Source organism: Peromyscus maniculatus, chromosome 7, assembly GCF_049852395.1.
Source record: "Peromyscus maniculatus bairdii isolate BWxNUB_F1_BW_parent chromosome 7, HU_Pman_BW_mat_3.1, whole genome shotgun sequence".
Taxonomy (NCBI): domain Eukaryota; kingdom Metazoa; phylum Chordata; class Mammalia; order Rodentia; family Cricetidae; genus Peromyscus; species Peromyscus maniculatus.
Genome location: NC_134858.1, coordinates 52,727,182 through 52,745,215, shown reverse-complemented (window position 1 = coordinate 52,745,215; position 18,034 = coordinate 52,727,182). Strand labels below are relative to the sequence as shown.

The following is an 18,034-nucleotide window of genomic DNA, read 5'->3' as shown; positions in this document are numbered from 1 at the left end:
AGCTTTACACATCACATTAAGGAGAAAAACAGGGGTGCTTGACTTCATTTACAGAATTCAAGTTGAGCCTAGGAAGCCTTATAAGGAAATCATTTTAGTGTGTGATCAATTCTATTCTTAAACAAAGAAGAACTGATGAAGTCTTGGAATAGGGGTAAAAGAAAGCTAACCTTCTGTGTTGTATGTGAAAGAGGTAGGTCCATAGCCTGGGCTTGAGACTAGAAATCTACAGAAATCCCCAGACTCAGGAAGAGCATTCTGAGGCCAAGGCTGCCAGAGTCTGGAGTCTCAGCCAGATTGCTGGGAACTAAAGTGCACCTCAGTCACTAATGGCAGACTGTCCTTTGTCATAAAGGTCTATGTAGCATTTGGTCAAGTCATACTTTAGTCTCTGTCCATTTGAGGTATAGTATCAGAAAATATTATTTCAGAAGTTACTTTTCACAGTTATAACATGTACAATTTCTAGGCAATTTGTGGAGATTCTTAAATTCTTTGGAATTTAAATGAGTTTTTGATAAAATTTTATCTACACCTCTTGAGAAAATGTTACTCTTTGCTAGTAAAATAAACAGAAAGTTCCATTTGTCCTTTGGATGCCAAGAGGGATAAAAAAACACAAGAGTTTATATTTTGGTAAGATTAAAAACAAAAACAGAAAACCATTCACCACATTGGCTTCTGAGTCCCACAGATCTAGGATGTGTGTACCCCAGCTAGTGCCTTGTTCACATTGTAGCTCTTTCCCTGTTTGGATAGAATGTAAGAACTCTGCAAGCTGTGGAAAGTGTTTTATAACTTGTAGGTGAGAGTATCTTAAGTAGTGGTCTTACCTCATTTAAATTACATGTTTGCACGACATACTTGCAGAGAATACAAACTTCTTGACACAATTAATGTGAGTTCCTTTGCTCTACTGACAGAGTAGAGGTGAATGAAGGGAAGGTGTAGCCTTTAAGTCAGTATTTTCCTGTGAGATAGAAAGTGCCACATCAGACAGGTGCAGCAGGCATAAAGGTTTCTCTGATCTTGAGGCATTTCTCATCAAAATGGACTTACTTACATAGTCTTACTGGGAATGAGAAATGAGAATCACTTATGTGTTGATTGGCAAGAAAGGGAGGAGAAAAGGACTGAGACATGGAAAAAGTACTCAAGATTAAAAAGTGAAATGGCATTTGATTCTGTGGTTCAGTGCTTTGATAATCATTAATAATTCATGTTGCCCATCATGAATTTATCTTGAGATTTTTAAATTTTGTTTTTTTGTTTTTATTAGTTTTCTGGTGAGCTTCAAGGCACATGACCCTGAGGTCTTAGACTAGCAACCTAAATTAAATGCCATTTCTCAAAAGCTGCTTTTGCCACAGGCAAAGAACATGTTCTTATGCTTATTTGTGTTGCTCCTTAATAGAGCAGAAGAGAGTTTCCATAGTTCCTAAAAAAGACTTATGTGAGAAGTAGTGTGTCCCATTGGAAAAGAGTACTGGAACCCTGAGAGTCTAGTCCAGTGCCCACAGCTGGCAGCAACACATGACCACAGTGCCAGGATGAGAACTTGTTTTATTGCCAATAGATCTGAGTTTGCAGCTTCACATTGCCCACAGATAGAAGTCAGCATCAGGAGCCATGGGCATCTAGTAGTGATTCTAGATTCGCTTGTCTGAGCACAAACTCAAGATCATAACTCTGCCGTCTTCTCAGACACATCCCAGAACTAGAGTGTTAAAGCTGAGTGTACAGCTTCTTCAGGCACTGTAGCTTTCACTGGAGAGTCAGAGCATGTTGCTGGAAATGGGTCAGTGTGTAAACGTAAAAATACTTTCTCATTTTCTTCACAGCTACCCTTCCGCACACACTCCTCCTGTGGCCCTGAACTGTCCGTAGTACCTTGGCACCCCACTTGTTCTCAGACTGCCCAGATTTCCCTTTTCACCCCAGATTAAATCTTACTACTCATCTCCATGAACCTTCTGTCATCTCAGCTCATTCTTTCCCCGTTTTCGGCTTCCTGTGATGCTGTATGGCATTGACCAGGAGAGCTGGCATGTTAGGCTACCCTACATTATTTAATTTTCCTCAGTGATAAGCAGCAGACTTAAACCATTGTCTGGAAATAGTCACCATTTTGAACTCTGGAATCCTATGACTGACTGACTGACTGACTGACGGCCTGGTGCATCCCTGTCCAGCAGCCTGAGTTCTATGTGCTTACATGAACCTCGTCCTGCTCCTTTTTTCTTACTACTCTGTACAGTTCAGTCACTTCACTTAGCGACTCCATAGCCTTGCTTTGTCCATCGTCATTGCTGGGTAGCTTCCTAATAATAGCATTTCTTTTTTTTAAAGAATTTGTTTTTTATTTATATGAATTGTGTATGCATGTGTGTATATACACATGTGTGCAAGTACCCACAAAAGCAGGAAAAAGAATTGGATCTCCTGGAGCTGGGGTAACAGTTGATTGTGAGCTGCTCATTATGGGCACTGGAAATTAAACTTCTTTTCTCTGTAAGAGCAGGAAACTTTCTCAACTTCTGAACCATTCTTCATCTCTCTCCCTTCGGTACCCTCTAAAGATTTCCTAATTAAGAATATGAAGCTAGGGATTTCATAATTTGGTTTTTCTTAGAAGCAGAATAATACTACATCATGTAAATGTACCATACTTGCAGTACCCATTTGTGGTAGTTTGAATGCAATTGGTCCCTATAAGCTCATAGGGAGTGGCACTATCAGGAGTTGTGGCTTTGTTGGAGTGGGTGTGGCCTTGTTGGAGGAAGTGTGTCACTGTGGAAGTGGGCTTTAAGGTCTCATATATGCTCAAGCCTTGCTTAGCATCTCAGTTCACTTCCTATTGCTATATCACAAGCTGTAGAACTCTCAGCTCCTTCGCCAGCACCATGTTGGCCTGCACACCACCATGTCCTGCTATGATGATAATGGACTAAACCTCTAAAGCTATAAGCTACCCAATTAAATGTTTTCCTTTACAAAAGTTGCTGTGGTCATGGTGTCTCTTTACAGAAATGCAAACCCTAACTAAGACACCATTAATCAGTTGATGGATGTCTAGGCTGTTTCCATTTCTTAGATCTTGAGAATAAAGCAGCAATGAACATGGAAGAAGTAGCTCTGTGATATATAGAGTCCTTGGGGTATATACTCAAGAGTAGCATATCTTCATCATGTGGTGGGTCTATTTTCAGTTTTGTGAGGAACTTCCACACTGGTTTCCAGAATTGGCATACCAGTTTACATTCCTACCAGCAGCATTTAAGTATTCCCATTTTTCCCAGGTCACAGCAGCATATATTGTCAATTGTTCATTTGATCATGGCCATTCTGATTGGGGTAAGATGAAATCTCAAATTAGTTTTTTTTAATTAAGAAATTTTCTATTCATTTTACATACCAACCACAGATCTCTTCCCCTCCTTCCTCCCACTCCCCAGTCTTCCTGACCCCCATTCCCACCTCCTCCAAGGAAAGGCCTCCTGTGGGGAGTTAGTAGAGCCTGATACAGTCAGTTGAAGCAGGTCTAAGCCCCTCACCCTGGACCAAGGCTATGTAAGGTATCCCACCATAGGCAATGTGCTCCAAAAAGCCCACTAATGCCCGAGGGATGGATTCTGATCCTACTGCCAGGGATCCCCTTAAGTAGATCAAGCTACATAACTGTCTCGCCTATGCAGAGGGTCTAGTCCAGTCTCATGGAAGCTCCACAGCTATTGGTCCAGAGTTCATGAGTTCCCACTAGTTTAGTTTGTTTGTCTCGGTAGGTTTCCCCATCACGATCTTGATGCCCCTTGCTCATAGAATCCCTCTTCTCTCTCTTCAACTGGACTCCTGGTGTTTGGCTGTGTATCTCTGCATCTGCTTCCATCAGTTACTGGAGAAAGGCTCTATGATGACAGGATATTCACTGATCTGATCAGTGGGGTAAGCCAGATCAGGCACCCTCTCCACTATTGCTAGTAGTCTAACCTGAGGTCATCCTTGTGCATTCCTGGGAACTTCCCTAGCATCCAGTTTCTCCCTATCCCCATGATGTCTCGCTCTCTCATGGTATCTCTTTCATTGCTTTCCCACTCTGTCTCTGTTCCAGCTCGACCGTCCTGTTTCCTTATGTTCTCATCCTCCATCCCCTATCCTCCATTGGCCCCCCTCATCCCCAGTTTACTCGTGGAGATCTTATCTGTTTCCCCTTCCCAGGGCAATCCATGAGTCCCTCTTTGAGTTTTCCTTGTTAGCTTGCTTCTCTGGAGCTGTGGATTGTAGTCTGGTTATCCTTTGCTTTACATCTAGTATCCACTTATGAGTGAGTACATATCATGTTTGTCTTTATGAGTCTGGGTTACTTCACTCTGGATGGTATTTTCTAGTTCCATTCATTTACCTGCAAATTTCATGATGTTATTGGTTTTTTTTTACTGCTGAGTAGTACTCCATTGTGTTTATGTACCACGTTTTCTTAATCCATTCTTCAGTTGAGGAACATCTAAGTTATTTCCAGGTTCTGGCTATTACAACTAATGCTGCTGTGAACATAGTTGAGCATGTGTCCTTGTGGTATGATTGAGCATTCCTTGGGTATATGCCCAAAAGTGGTATAGCTGGGTCTTAAGGAAGATTGATTCCCAATTTTCTGAGAAGTCACCATACTGATTTCCAAAGTGGCTGTACAAGTTTGCACCCCCACCAACAGTGGAGGAGTATTCTCCTCGCTCCACATCCTCTCCAACATAAGCTGTTATCAGTGTTTTTGATCTTAGCCATTCTGACAGGTGTAGTAAGATGGTATCTCAGAGTCGTTTTGATTTGCATTTCCCTGATGACTAAGGATGTTGAGCAATTCCTTAAATGTCTTTCGGCCATTGGGATTCTTCTGTTGAGAATTCTCTGTTTAGCTCTGTAGTGCATTTTTTAATTGGATTATTTGATGTTTTGATGTCTAGTTTCTTGAGTTCTTTATATATTTTGGAGATCAGCTCTCTATCAGATATGGGGCTGGTGAAGATCTTTTCCCATTTCTGTAGGCTGTCATTTTGTCTTATTTACTGTGTCCTTTGCCTTACAGAAGCTTCTCAGTTTCATTGTTGCTCTCAGTTTCTGTGCTACTGGTGTTATATTTACGAAGTGGTCTCCTGTGCCAATGCTTTCAAGACTACTTCCTACTTTGTCTTCTATCAGGTTCAGTGTAACTGGTTTTATATTGAGGTTGTTGATCCACTTGGACTTGACTTTTGTGCATGGTGATAGATATGGATCTATTTGCAATTTTCTACATGTTGATATCCAGTTATGCTAACACCATTTGTTGACGATGCTTTCTTTTTTCCATTGTATAGTTTTGGCTTCTTTGTCAAAAATCAGGTATTCATAGGTGTGTGGGTTAATATCAGGATCATCAATTTGATTCCATTGGTCTACATGTCAGTTTTTATGCCAATACCAAGATGTTTTTATTACTATAGCTCTATAGTAGAGCTTGAGGTCAGGGATGGTGATGCCTCCAGAGGTGGCTTTATTGTACAGGGTTGTTTTAGCTATCCTGGTTTTTTTTTGTTTTTCCATATGAAGTCGAGTATTGTTATTTCCAGGTCTGTGAAGAATTGTGTTGGGATTTTGATAGGGATTGCATTGAGTCTATAGATTGCTTTGGGTAAGATTGCCATTTTTACTGTGTTAATCCTACCTATCCAAGAGCATGGGAGATCTTTCCATTTTCTAATATCTTCTTCAATTTCTTTCTTAAATGATTTAAAGTTCTTGTCGTATAGGTCTTTCACCTGCTTAGTTAGAGTTACCTCAAGATATTTTATATTTTTTGTGATTATTATAAAGGGTGATATTTCTCTGATTTCTTTCTCATCCTATGTATTATTTGTATATAGGAGAGCTACTGATTTTTTTTTTTAGTTAATCTTGTATCCTGCCACATTACTGAAGGTGTTTATCAGCTGTAGTATTTCCTTAGTAGAATTTTTGGGGTCACTTATGTATACTATCATAATGTCTGCAAGTAGTGAAAGGTTGACCTCTTCCTTTCCAAATTTTATCCCCTTGATCTCCTTTTGTTGTCTTATTGCTCTAGATAGGACTTTGAGTACTATATTGAATAGATATGGGGAGAGCGGACAGCCTTGTCTTGTTCCTGATTTTAGTGGAAATGCTTTGAGTTTCTCCCCATTTAATTTGATGTTGGATGTCGGCTTGCCTTTATTGTGTGTAGGTATGTTCCTTATATTCCTGATCTCTCCAGGACCTTTATCATGAAAGGGTGTTAGATTTTAACAAAGGCTTTTTCAGCATCTAATGAGATGACCATGTTTTTTTTTTCTTTCAGTTTGTTTATATGGTGTATTACATTGACAGATTTTCATATGTTAAACCATCCTTGCATCCCTGGGATGAAGCCTACTTGGTCATAGTGGATAATTTTTTTGATGTGTTCTTCGATTTGATTCCCAATATTTATTGAGTATTTTGCATTGATGTTCATGAGGGAGATTGGTCTGTAATTCTCTTTGTTGCATCTTTGTGTGGTTTGGGTATCAGAGTAGCTGTAGCCTTATTTTTAAAAGTTTGATAATGTTCCTTCTGTTTCTATTGTGTGGAACAATTTGAAGAGTATTGGTATTAGCTCTTTCTTGAAATTCTGGTAGAATTCTGCACTGAAGCTATCTGGCCCTGGGCTTTTTTTCGGTTGGGAGACTTGTAATGACTGCTTCTATTTCCTTAAGGGTTATAGGTCTATTTAAATAGTTTATCTGGTATTGATTTAATTTTGGTATGTGGTACCTATCCAGAAAATTTTCCATTTCTTTTAGATTTTCCAATTTTGTAGAGTACACATTTTTGAAGTATGACCTGATGATTCTCTGGATTTCCTCAGTGTCTGTTGTTGTCTCCCTTTTCATTTCTGATTTTGTTAATTTGGATATTATCTCTCTGCCTTTTGGTTGGTTTGGATAAGGACTTGTCTATCTTGTTGATTTTCTCAAGGAACCAACTCTTTGTTTCATTGATTCTTTGTATTGTTCTCTTTGTTTCTATTTTATTGATTTCAGCTCTCAATTTGATTATTTCCTGGTGTCTGTTCCTCCTGGGTAAGTTTGCTTCTTTTTGTTCTAGAGCTTTTAGGTATTCTGTTCAGTCGCTAGTGTGAGATTTCTTCAACTTCTTTATGTGTACATTTAGTGCTATGAATTTTCCTCTTAGCACTGCTTTTATAGTGTCCCATAAGTTTGGGTATGTTGTATATCCATTTTCATTGAATTCTAGGAAATCTTTAATTTCTTTATTTCTTCCTTGACCCATTGGTGATTCAGATGAACATTATTCAGTTTCCATGAGATTGTAGGCTTTCTGTAATTTTTGTTGTTGTTGAAATCCAACTTTAAGCCATGGTGGTCTGATAAAGTATAGGAGGTTATTCCAATTTTTTTGTATCTGTTGAGATCTGCTCTGTGACCAAGTATGTGGTCAGTTTTAGTGAAGGTTCCATGGGATGCTTAGAAGAAGGTATATTCGTTTTTGTTAGGATGGAATGTTCTGTAGACATTTGTTAAGTCCACTTAAGTCATAACATCTGTTAGATCCCTTATTTCTCTGTTAGGTTTCTGACAGATCTGTCCAGTGGTAAAAGTAGGGTGCTGAAGTCTCCCACTATTAATGTGTGGGGTTTGATGTGTGATTTAAGCTTTAGTAATGTTTCTTTTACATATGTAGGTGCCCTTGTATTTGGGGCATAAATGTTCAGAATTAAAGCTTCATCTTGGTGGATTTTTCCTGTGATGAATATGTAATGACCTTCCTGATCTCTTTTGACTGATTTTACTTTGAAGTCTGTTTTGTTAGATATTATGATATCTATGAATTATGATATTATGAAACCAGCTTGTTTCTTAGGTCCATTTGACTGGACAGACTTTTCCCAGCCTTTTACTGTGAGGTAGTATCTGTCTTTGAAGTTGAGGTGTGTTTCTTGTATGCCCCAGAAGGATGGATCCTGTTTTCGTATCCATTCTATTAGTCTGTGTATTTTATAGGCCAATTGAGCCCATTGATATTAAGGGATATTAATGACCAGGGATTGTTAATTCCTGTTATATTTAGTTGGTAGTGTGTGTGTGTGTGTGTGTGTGTGTGTGTGTGTGTGTGTTTCCTTTTTTGGGGATTTGCTGCTGTGGGGTAATCTTGCATGTGTTTTAGTGGGTGCATCTGACTTCCTTAGGTTGGAGTTTTCCTTCTAATGCTTCCTGTAGGGCTGGATTTGTGGATAGGTATTGTTTAAATCTGGTTTTGTGTTGGAATGTCTTGTTCTTTTCGTCTGTGGTGATTGAAAGTTTTGCTGGGTTTAGTAGTCTGGGCTGGCATCCATGGTCTCTTAGTGTCTGCATTACATCTGTCCAGGTCCTTCTAGCTTTCAGAGTCTCCATTGAGAAGAAGTTGGGTGTTATTCTGATGGGTCTGCCTTGATAAGTCATTTGGCATTTTTCCTTTGCTGCTCTTAATAGTCTTTTTTTATTCTGTATGTTTAGTGGTTTAATTATTATGTGGCAAGGGGACTTTTTTGGGGGTCTAGTCTATTCAGTGTTCTATAAGCTTCTTGGATCTGCATAAGTATTTCCTTCTTTAAGCTGGGAAAGTTTTTTTCCATTATTTTGTTGAATACATTTTCTGTGCCTTTGAGTTGATATTCTTTTCCTTCTTTATCCCTGTTATTCTTAGTTTTGGCCTTTCATAGTGTCTCAGATTTCCTGGGTGTTTGTGTTATGACTTTTTTGGCTTTGGTGTTTTCTTTGACAAATCAATATCCTCTATTGTACACCAGAGATTCTCTCTTAAATCTCTTGTATTCTGTTGGTTATGCTTGCATCTATAGTTCCTGTTTGTTTACTCAGATTTTCTATTTCTAGCATTCCTTCAGTTTGTGTCTTCTTCATTGTTTCTATTTCAATTTCCAGGTCTTGAACTGTTTTCTTCACCTGTTTAATTGCTTTTTCATGGTTTTCTTTGCTTTCTTTGAGGGATTTATTGATTTCTTCCAATTTTTTGCTTGTCTTTTCCTCAATTTCTTTAAGGGAAAATTTCATATCCTCTTTAAAGGCCTCTATCATCTTCATAAAGTTATTTTTAAGGTCGCTTTCTTCTGCTTCTTCTACATTGTGATGTTCAGGTCTTGCTGTTGTAGAACCACCAGGTTCTTGTGGGGCCATGTTGCTCTTTATTCTGTTGTATGTATTTTTGCACTGGCATCTACCCATCTCTTCCTTCAATAGGTGCAAGAGGTGCCTGTGTGAGTGAGCTGCTCTTGGCCCAGTCTGTGCTTGCTGTGTCTGTGTCTCGGGGGCACACTGGGTCCAATCTTAGTTCTTGGTCTAATTGGAGCTGGCAGAGTCTGTGTCTCAAGGAGCTGCTCTTGGTCCAGTCTGAGCTGGCTGAGTCCGTGTTTCAGGAAGGCACTCTTGGTCCAATGAGAACTGGCAGATTCTGTGTCTCAGAAAGCCACTGGCATCTCGGGGCATGGGTAGGTTTGGGGTAAGACATGGATCTTGTAAATTGCAGGGTCTGATGGGGGGAGTTTGGTGCGGAATCCTGCCCACAGGAGTCTTCCCTTCTGGCCGGCTACTTGGGCAGTGATGGGTGGGGGTTCCCAGGGACAGGTTCTGTCCCAGGGCCTTGGCCTAGAGGCCAGACTCTCTAGGTGGGAGAGGAGTCACTCACCTCTTGGTCCAATGAGAGCTGGCAGATTCTCTGTCTCAGGAAGCCATTGATGTCTCAGGGGGATGGGTAGGTTTGGGGTAGGGTGTGGGTCTTGTAGATTGCAGGGTCCATTGAGGGGTATGGTGGGAGAGTCTTCCTGTAGGAGTCTGCCCTGCTGGCCAGCAACTTGGGCAGTGATGCGTGGGGGTTCCTGGGGACTGGTTCTGTCCTCAAATTAGTTTTAATTTATATTTTCCAGATGACTAAAGATGTGACTATTTTTAAAATATGCCCACTGGTGCAGTAGTGGCACAGATATTATAGGAGTAACCAGCCACTTTCTGATTGGAGCCAAAGCCAAGACCAGGGAGGGAACCCATACCTGGTACTGTTTAAGGGCTCAAGAACATATACTAGATAGGGCATAGTCCCTAAGGGAGAACCTAAACTTTTCTGCTGACTGGACATAGTATTAAAATGACTCTTGATGATTTATTGCTGTGGTGGTTTGAATGGGAATGGTTCCCATAGGCTCGAATATTTGAATGCTTGGTCCCCAGTTGATGGAACTGTTTAGAAAGAATTAGGAGGTATGCCTTAATGGAAGAGGTATGTGTAAGGTTTTAAAAGCCCACACAATCCCCAGTTCATTCTCTATGTCTGCCTATTATGAATCATATGTGAGTGCTCAGCTACTGATCCAGTACCATGCTTGCCTGCCTGCCTACTGCCATGTTCCCATCCATGATGGCCATGGACTCGAACCCTCTGGAACCATGAACCCCAAATTAAATGCTTTCTTTTATAAGTTCCCTTGGTCATGGTGTTTTGTCACAGCAACAGAAAAGTAACTAAAACAGAAGTAGACTATTGATTACAGGTCTGACCATGTTGTTCTTTGGAGGAATATGAAAGACTTTGGGACTTTGGACTAGGAAAGCAGTTAAACAGTATAATGGAGCTTAAAGGGCCATTCTAGTAGGAACTTGGAAGACAGTGGTAATCAGTGTGGACTATGAAAGCCCAGCTTAAGAGGAGGGTTCAGAGGGGAACAATATTAGCAGCTGGGATAGAGACCATTCCAGTGATATTTTGGCAATGGTTGTGGGTAGTTTTTAACCTTATCTTAAGAATAATCTGCCTGAGGCTAAATTGAAGTGTTTGGGACTAATTTCATTGGTAGAGATTTCAAGGTAGTCCAATATTGACTCTGGAGTGTAGTTATTTGTGATCACACTTATGTAGGTCTGTATTGAAAAAGAGGAAGTGGGGCAAAAATAAATACAGAAAGTGCAATTTGAGAAGAAAAGGGTCACCAGGGAATTTCTAATGTTGGATGCAAGGTTTGTGCTAAAAGCGGTGAGAAATGAAATAAAGGTAGTGGTGCCCTCAGGGTGAGACCCCACCCAACTAATCCTGCAATTGGCAAAAAGAAAAGGCTAAGGAATTATCTGTTCCTGCAAAGCTACAGAGGAAAGCTTATGCACATGTAATTCAAGATGAGGCCAATCCCCAGCCCCAGCAGGCTACAGAACTTGACAGCTCTGGCCCTATGATTGTGGCTTTAGGCATGAAGCATACAAGAGTAAAGGGCTTGTGGAATCTTCCTCTGAGGTTAACAAAAGCTACTGAGGCCAGGGATGTGGTAAGGGAGTCTTTACATGGATGCCTGAGAGGCTATTGCATGAAGCTGTGAAAGTGAAGACTGGATTGTGTTGGAGATCCCAAGGTGTTGAAGATGCCAGAGCTATGGGATACCTCCAAGGAAAGCTGCAAACATGGAGTGGAAGCAGCCCAAGAGAGAGAATATGTTGCAGTTAGCTAAGCTGGAAGGTCAGAGCCACCGAAGCCTTTTGACATCAGGCATAGAGCTACAGGATTTGGAGTTTGCCTGGCTGAGTTTCAGTCTTGCTTTGTTCCATATTTCCTCCCTGTGCCCCTATTCTTCCCTTTTGGAATGGTAATGTATAGTCTCTGCCATTGTTTGTTGGAAGTATGTGATTTGCTTTTTTTTGATTTTTATCAGGGGTTGCAATTAAGAAATTGCCTTGATTAACAGAAGAGACCTTGGATTTTGTAATTTTAAACACTCTTAAGACTGGAAGACTGTGGGGGACTTTTGAAGTTGAACCAAGTACATTTTGCATTATGATATGGCCACAAATCTGTGGGGGCCAGGAAGTGGAATATGGTGGTTTAATAAGAATGGTCCCCATAGGCTCATATATTTAAATACTTGGTCCCAGTTGGCAGAACAGGTTGGGAAGGATTAGGAGATAGGGTGTTTTCGAGGTTTCAAAAGCCCACACGATTCCCAGTAAGTGCTCTCTCTACCACTGCCTGTGGGGCAGTTGTGAGCTCTCAGCTACTGCTTCACTGCCATGGCTGCCTGCCTGCTCTCGCCAGGATGTTCACGGTCTCTGACCCTCTGGAACCATGGGCCCAAAATTCAGTGCTTTCCTTTATAAGTTGACTTGGCTATGATTCCCTTGGGCATCAGAACAGTGTTCTAGGGAATCTCATCTCAGGATCAGTTTTGTGTACACACAGACACAGAAATAAAATTGAGATAGACCTTTATCCTTGGAGCTTATAGGAATGGAAAATGAGATGTAATAAACTCTGAACACCACTAGTATTAACTTGCTGTGTTTACAAGACAGCTGCCCTGGAAGTTCACATAAGACTTTATGAAAGGAATATTTTGCTGCAAATCCAGAACCTGTAAACACAGTTTTCTGAGATGGCTGATCTTTTGTGTTTAACTTCCTGTCTCTTAACTCACATGGCTGTTATCTTGGGAGTTCATCTTCTGATAAATCTTTTCCTTCATCTTCATCATATAGTGCAATCCAGACTTCCCAGGTTTCTTCCCTATTATCCTTTCACCTTTCTTTTTAATTTTTTTATTATGTTTATTTATTGCAGGGAGTTGCATATGCCACAACCTATACATGGAGGTCACAGGGTAGCTTTCAGGAGTCAGTTCTCTCCTTTCACCATGTGGACCCTGGGGATCAAACTGGAGCCATCAGTCTTAGCATACACTTATACCCACTGAGTCATCTCTCAGGCTTCTTCTTTCCTCTTGCCTGTCCCTATCACCTTGCTCTCGTTTTTATTATGCTTTTGGTTTTCAAGGTGTATTTTATACCATAGTATGCTTTCTTCAATGGCCATAGCTAATTAAACTGTTCAGTAAGAACATTTGACTTGAGAACAACCAATCTATAAACCAGCCAGCAATATTTGTAATCCATCACAAAGTGCTAACCTGAGCCAGTCTCTCGGGAATTTACAGTTGAGAAGTTGTAAAACTTGAAGTTATTTTATCTTGGGTATTTGAATTTGAAAGAAAATAAATGGCAACTTCTGGGATGGCCATTACAGGGTTCTGTATGCTTCACTTTAGAGGACTACTAATCAGGAAGTCTGTTTAGAAAGCACACATCACAAGTGGGGAGAGACCAGAGCTCATTCATGAGAGAGGAGTGTGCTGGAAGTGAAAGCACATCCATCCCGCAGAGCTAGAACTGCCCTGTGTTCTATGGCCAGTTGTTCATTTTCTTCTGGATTCACCTGAGAGTTTGTGTTAGCCCTACTCTTTTCACTTGCAGAACCTTGAATGAGTTTGCCTCCCAGCCAAAAGAACCTGATGCTTTTTAAATATAAGTACCAAAGATTCTTTTAACTCTAGATTGGATTGAAAATGTTGGGTTGTGCCATAGAGCCTTCCTTACGAAGCCATAGTTGTTTTTTCAAAAATCTCCCATTTAAAAGAAGACTGGATGAATGTCCATTGTTGAAAGCAGGAATAAATAGAGAAAGTCAGTCTAGGGAATATTTGAACATCCAGTGAGCACTAATGAATGCTTCTCCAGCAAGCTGGGACTGGCTGGACTTCCGTTTTCCTACTTACCAATCCCCAAACCCAAATTGGAAAATCTATATGGAAATGACCTACATTAAGCTTGCTGTCCCTAAACCATAAGATAAACACATTAAAAAATGGCATGCCTTCCAGGAAAATGACTTGCCTTCAGGATCAAAGATAAGAAAATATATGATAGTGCAGTTCTTTAAACATGTGAGTTCTGTAAGAACAGGTAGTGGTACTTGCCACCTTCTTTATTCTTTATGGGTTCCTCATCCTTTTAGAATTAGGACCTAGTTTAGATCTCAAGAGTATTGTTTTGTATTTATAAACAACTGAAAAATATATACCCCCAGACTTTGCTGTCTACAACTTCATCATAGTGGACTGTTTCATCTCTGGCCATCCAAATAAGAAGCTAGTGTTTTCATGATAACTTAATCATTTCACCAATTACTTATCTGACACTAGTAGCTAGTTGCCTAATTGGAAGATGAGGTTAAGATGTTTAAGGTCAGAGGATCACAGAGCAGGATATATATATATATATATATATATATATATATATATATATATATATATATATATATCTTCCTTTCTTCATGCTCCCAACCTCAAATCTTAGCAACATAACCCATCTCAAAAATTTAATCCTGCAACTACAGCATGAAGCTTTTTTTGTAAGTTAATAATGTATTTATTATTATAATTAGCTGTAATTTTAACAACTAGAAAATAGGCACCATATTTTATGACAGTGTTTATTGAAAGCAGTACAATTTTATAGCATTTAACAAAAGGAATAAATAATTGGTTTGCACCGTTTCAGGGAAGGCTTTTGTTCTTGTTTTTTACAATTCTGCTCATCTCCAGGAAACCATAGTATACATCTGCTCTAAAGCATGGTGTGCTCAAGCAGTAGACACAGGCTTTCAGGGTACTACACCATCTCTTATCCTCTCTCATACTTGAAAAGTGAGGCAACTTCATGAAAGGGGGGGCAGCCACTCAGCTATGCACCAAAGTGCTACTAGGAAGTACATCCATGCTGTGGTCAGAGAAAGTTACAGGACAAGGTATTAGGTGCATGTGCTGTGATAAGAGCGGCAGTGTTGGGACTCTGGTTTAACCCTATCTGCATGCAGGCATTCGCTTTCCATGTGGGACTGTCACATGATAAATTTATTTAATAATACAGCATCTGTTATCTTTTTACCAAAGTATCATTTTGTATAGGTAAAGAAACTAAAGTTTAAAAAACTGCATTCCTTCCCCTCATCACATTAGCTGAACTGAGACTGTCATATTCTCTCCTCTCTGTGCCTTAATTGCCTGCTTACTGTCACCAAAAAATAGCTTTATCACCCTGTATTTATCGAATTTCTTCTTTTCTGAGATCTGTATGATTTTTGTCATCAAAAAAATTTTTTACCACTTTGGAAAATCTGAGACTAATAAATATATTCTGTGTCCTATCATACAACAAAAGAAAAGAGGACAATGTAGTTTAAAGTGCTAGTGTCTGAGGACTTTGGTTGAATATTTTATAGGCCAGAATTTATGGGGTGGTGCTATATGTACTACTATATCGTATGTGTATACTATAGTGTTGTAAACATTTACTGCTTTAATAAAATGAAAGCATTTCATTGATATAAGTTTAAAGCTGGGATAAGCCGTGTAATTACAGAGGGTTTGTTGTTAGTGTGTTTTTATAGTTTGTATGTAGGAAAACCATTGTTTGGTTGATTGGTTTTGGTTTATGCTTTGTGTAGCTGGGTGTGAGTGTTGAGTATGAGAGATAGTCTGTGGCTATCTCTCTCTTTCTTTCTTTCTTTCTTTCTTTCTTTCTTTCTTTCTTTCTTTCTTTCTTTCTTTCTTTCTTTCTTTCTTTCTTTCTTTCTTTCTTTCTTTCTTTCTTTCCACCTAACAGACTAGGAATTAGATTCACTGGTACATCATTTGGTACAGTGAACCAAAATCACTTGTAACTATTTGTATGTAGAAGACATAATGTTCGGGGGAAATGTAACAATTATATTCAGAAAAAGAAATGCAAAATTTCTGTGTATTTACTACCTTTTTTAGGATAAATTTATCAAATAACTTCTTTTTCATAAGTTCAGATGTAGCTTTTCAAGTAGTTGGGACCCATGTTGCATTCTACTGTGTCCATTATGTCATAGACTTTCAGTAATGTTAGCAAAATACTATTCACCAGTCTGGAAGAAATTTAGGCTATAACTCACTGTTAAATAATTGCATATTTATAGATAGGAATAATTAATATATATATTAAATCACATTTTATTTTTATAAAACAAGTAACTTTCTCCAGTAGACCAAGTAAAATGAAATGTTTTAGAAGCTAATTAGCCATAGTGATTGATAAATACCTTTCATCAGTTGACATACTAAGGTATTTTGTTTATGTCTCAAAGGCTTTTTTGCAGAGATGGTTACAGTTGACAGCTGTTGAACCACTAATAAGATTAAAGTAAAGAAATTAGTTGTGTCAACTTTAATCTGCTGTTTAGCACTGCAAACCACCTGGGGTCTTCTTCAGTGCCGTCTTATTTAATTGTGAACTTTAAATTGCATAATGGGATCCTATCTAAGATTATGTTTAAAGACTTTGTAATAATAGACGCCTTATATCAAATTGGTATCAGCAGTGAAAATAATACTTTAGCACTAGAATTTAAAAATAATGTATTAATTTGGTACACACCCTACATTTTTAATGCATTATTGTAATGTTTCAACATACTTTCTAAGTTAGAGGTTAATTTGAGTTAATAGAGATGGGCTTATTAAGTCGGTGCTTTAAATATATATATGATTTTTGACCTAAAAATACATATGTTTATATGGAATACTGTAATTGCCTATTCTGTTTGTGCCTAATTTGTCAATTTAAAACACTTTGAAATATCACATATAGTTGAAAATATCTTACTACTTGCTCTGAGGAATCATTATAGTAAGGACAATTTTTTAAAGTTATTTTTAATTTCATTGACGTTTTATCTTGTATGTAGTGCAATATTAATGTTGATGCAGTGAAAGCTAACTAGTTAACAGACAGGATTAGCATCCTGGAAAGATCCCTCTTGAATGGATGGGTGTTTGGGTGCTTAAGTCATTTGCTGCTGTCCACCTCACTCTTAACTCCCTCAGCATCTGAAAGCTCAGGATGGTGAGAAAAGCAGTGGCGTTTATACTAGCTAAAACAGGGTGTAGCCAGAGAGATGGCTCTGCCTGACCGCCTGAGTTTGATTCCTGAAACCCACATGGTAGAAAGACGGAAAGACTCCCACCAGTTGTCCTCTGCCTGTACTCACATGGTGGCACATGTAAGATTAAGATGACTTTAGGAAGCAACTTAGAGAACAAAGCAGGACAAATGGCAGAAATTTTAACCTTTTATCCACAGCTAATATTCTGAGACAACATCAAAGTTATCAATTTCAGTAAAAAGCTACTAAAATGTGTCACACTTCTAAATTCTCTATTGTCCAAAATGCCAAAATTGAATGATTTCTTCCTGTTTAAATTTCAGCAATATTCTCTCTAAACTTCTCACTGGCGAGACATCTTAATTACTAGGTATATTTAAAACAAGACAACATTAAAACTCTACAATGTTTCTATTCATGAAAAATATCTTTTTAATTTTTTAAGTTAGCATAGAAAGTAATGAGACTTGTGGCATTTGCATACATGCATATTTTCTTCTTATTAATTTCTCTTTACCATTGCCTTCCCCCGCTTCCCCCGATGGTTCCCCCTTTTGCTTTCATGTCATACACTCTCTCTTCTCCTTTAAAATCTCTTCCTTTGTTATCACAATTCCTTTTCTTCTTTTGAGACCTAGACCCTCACATACATATGCACCCATGGGGACACACACACACACACACACACACACACACACACACACACACACGGACACACACACACACACACACACACGGACACACACACACACATACACACACATCTAGAAACAGGCAGATAGAAGTGCAAGTCTAGAGTCTGCCTCTGAGAGAAAACATGAAATATTTGCCTCTCTAAGTCTGGCTTGTTTCATTTAGCATAACTATATCCACTTGTATCCATTTTCCTACAGATGTGATGATTTCATCTTTCTTTAGAGATACATAAAATTCCAATGTATACATGTGTCATATTTTCTTTTACTATTCATCATTGATGGAACGGTTCCATTTCTGAGCTTTTGTAACTAGTGCAGTAGCAACATGCATACATAACTGTAGTTTTGACTTATTCCCCCCCCCAAGAATGATATAATGGAGTCATATAGTGATGTGCTCTTAATTTTGTGAAAAACTTCCGTGCTAATTTCCATAGTGGCTGTACCAAATTACACTCCTGCCAGCAGTGCAGAGTTCCTCTTTCCCTGTCTTCAGTAGCATCTATTGTCAT

The 18,034-nt window shown here is 39.0% G+C and overlaps 1 protein-coding gene across 3 annotated transcripts in view; it reads left to right on the top strand.

Annotated features, from left to right (window-relative positions):
- Positions 1-18,034, top strand: part of Scaper (S-phase cyclin A associated protein in the ER) — a 369,576-nt gene that overhangs the window by 258,598 nt on the left and 92,944 nt on the right. The window lies entirely within an intron of this gene.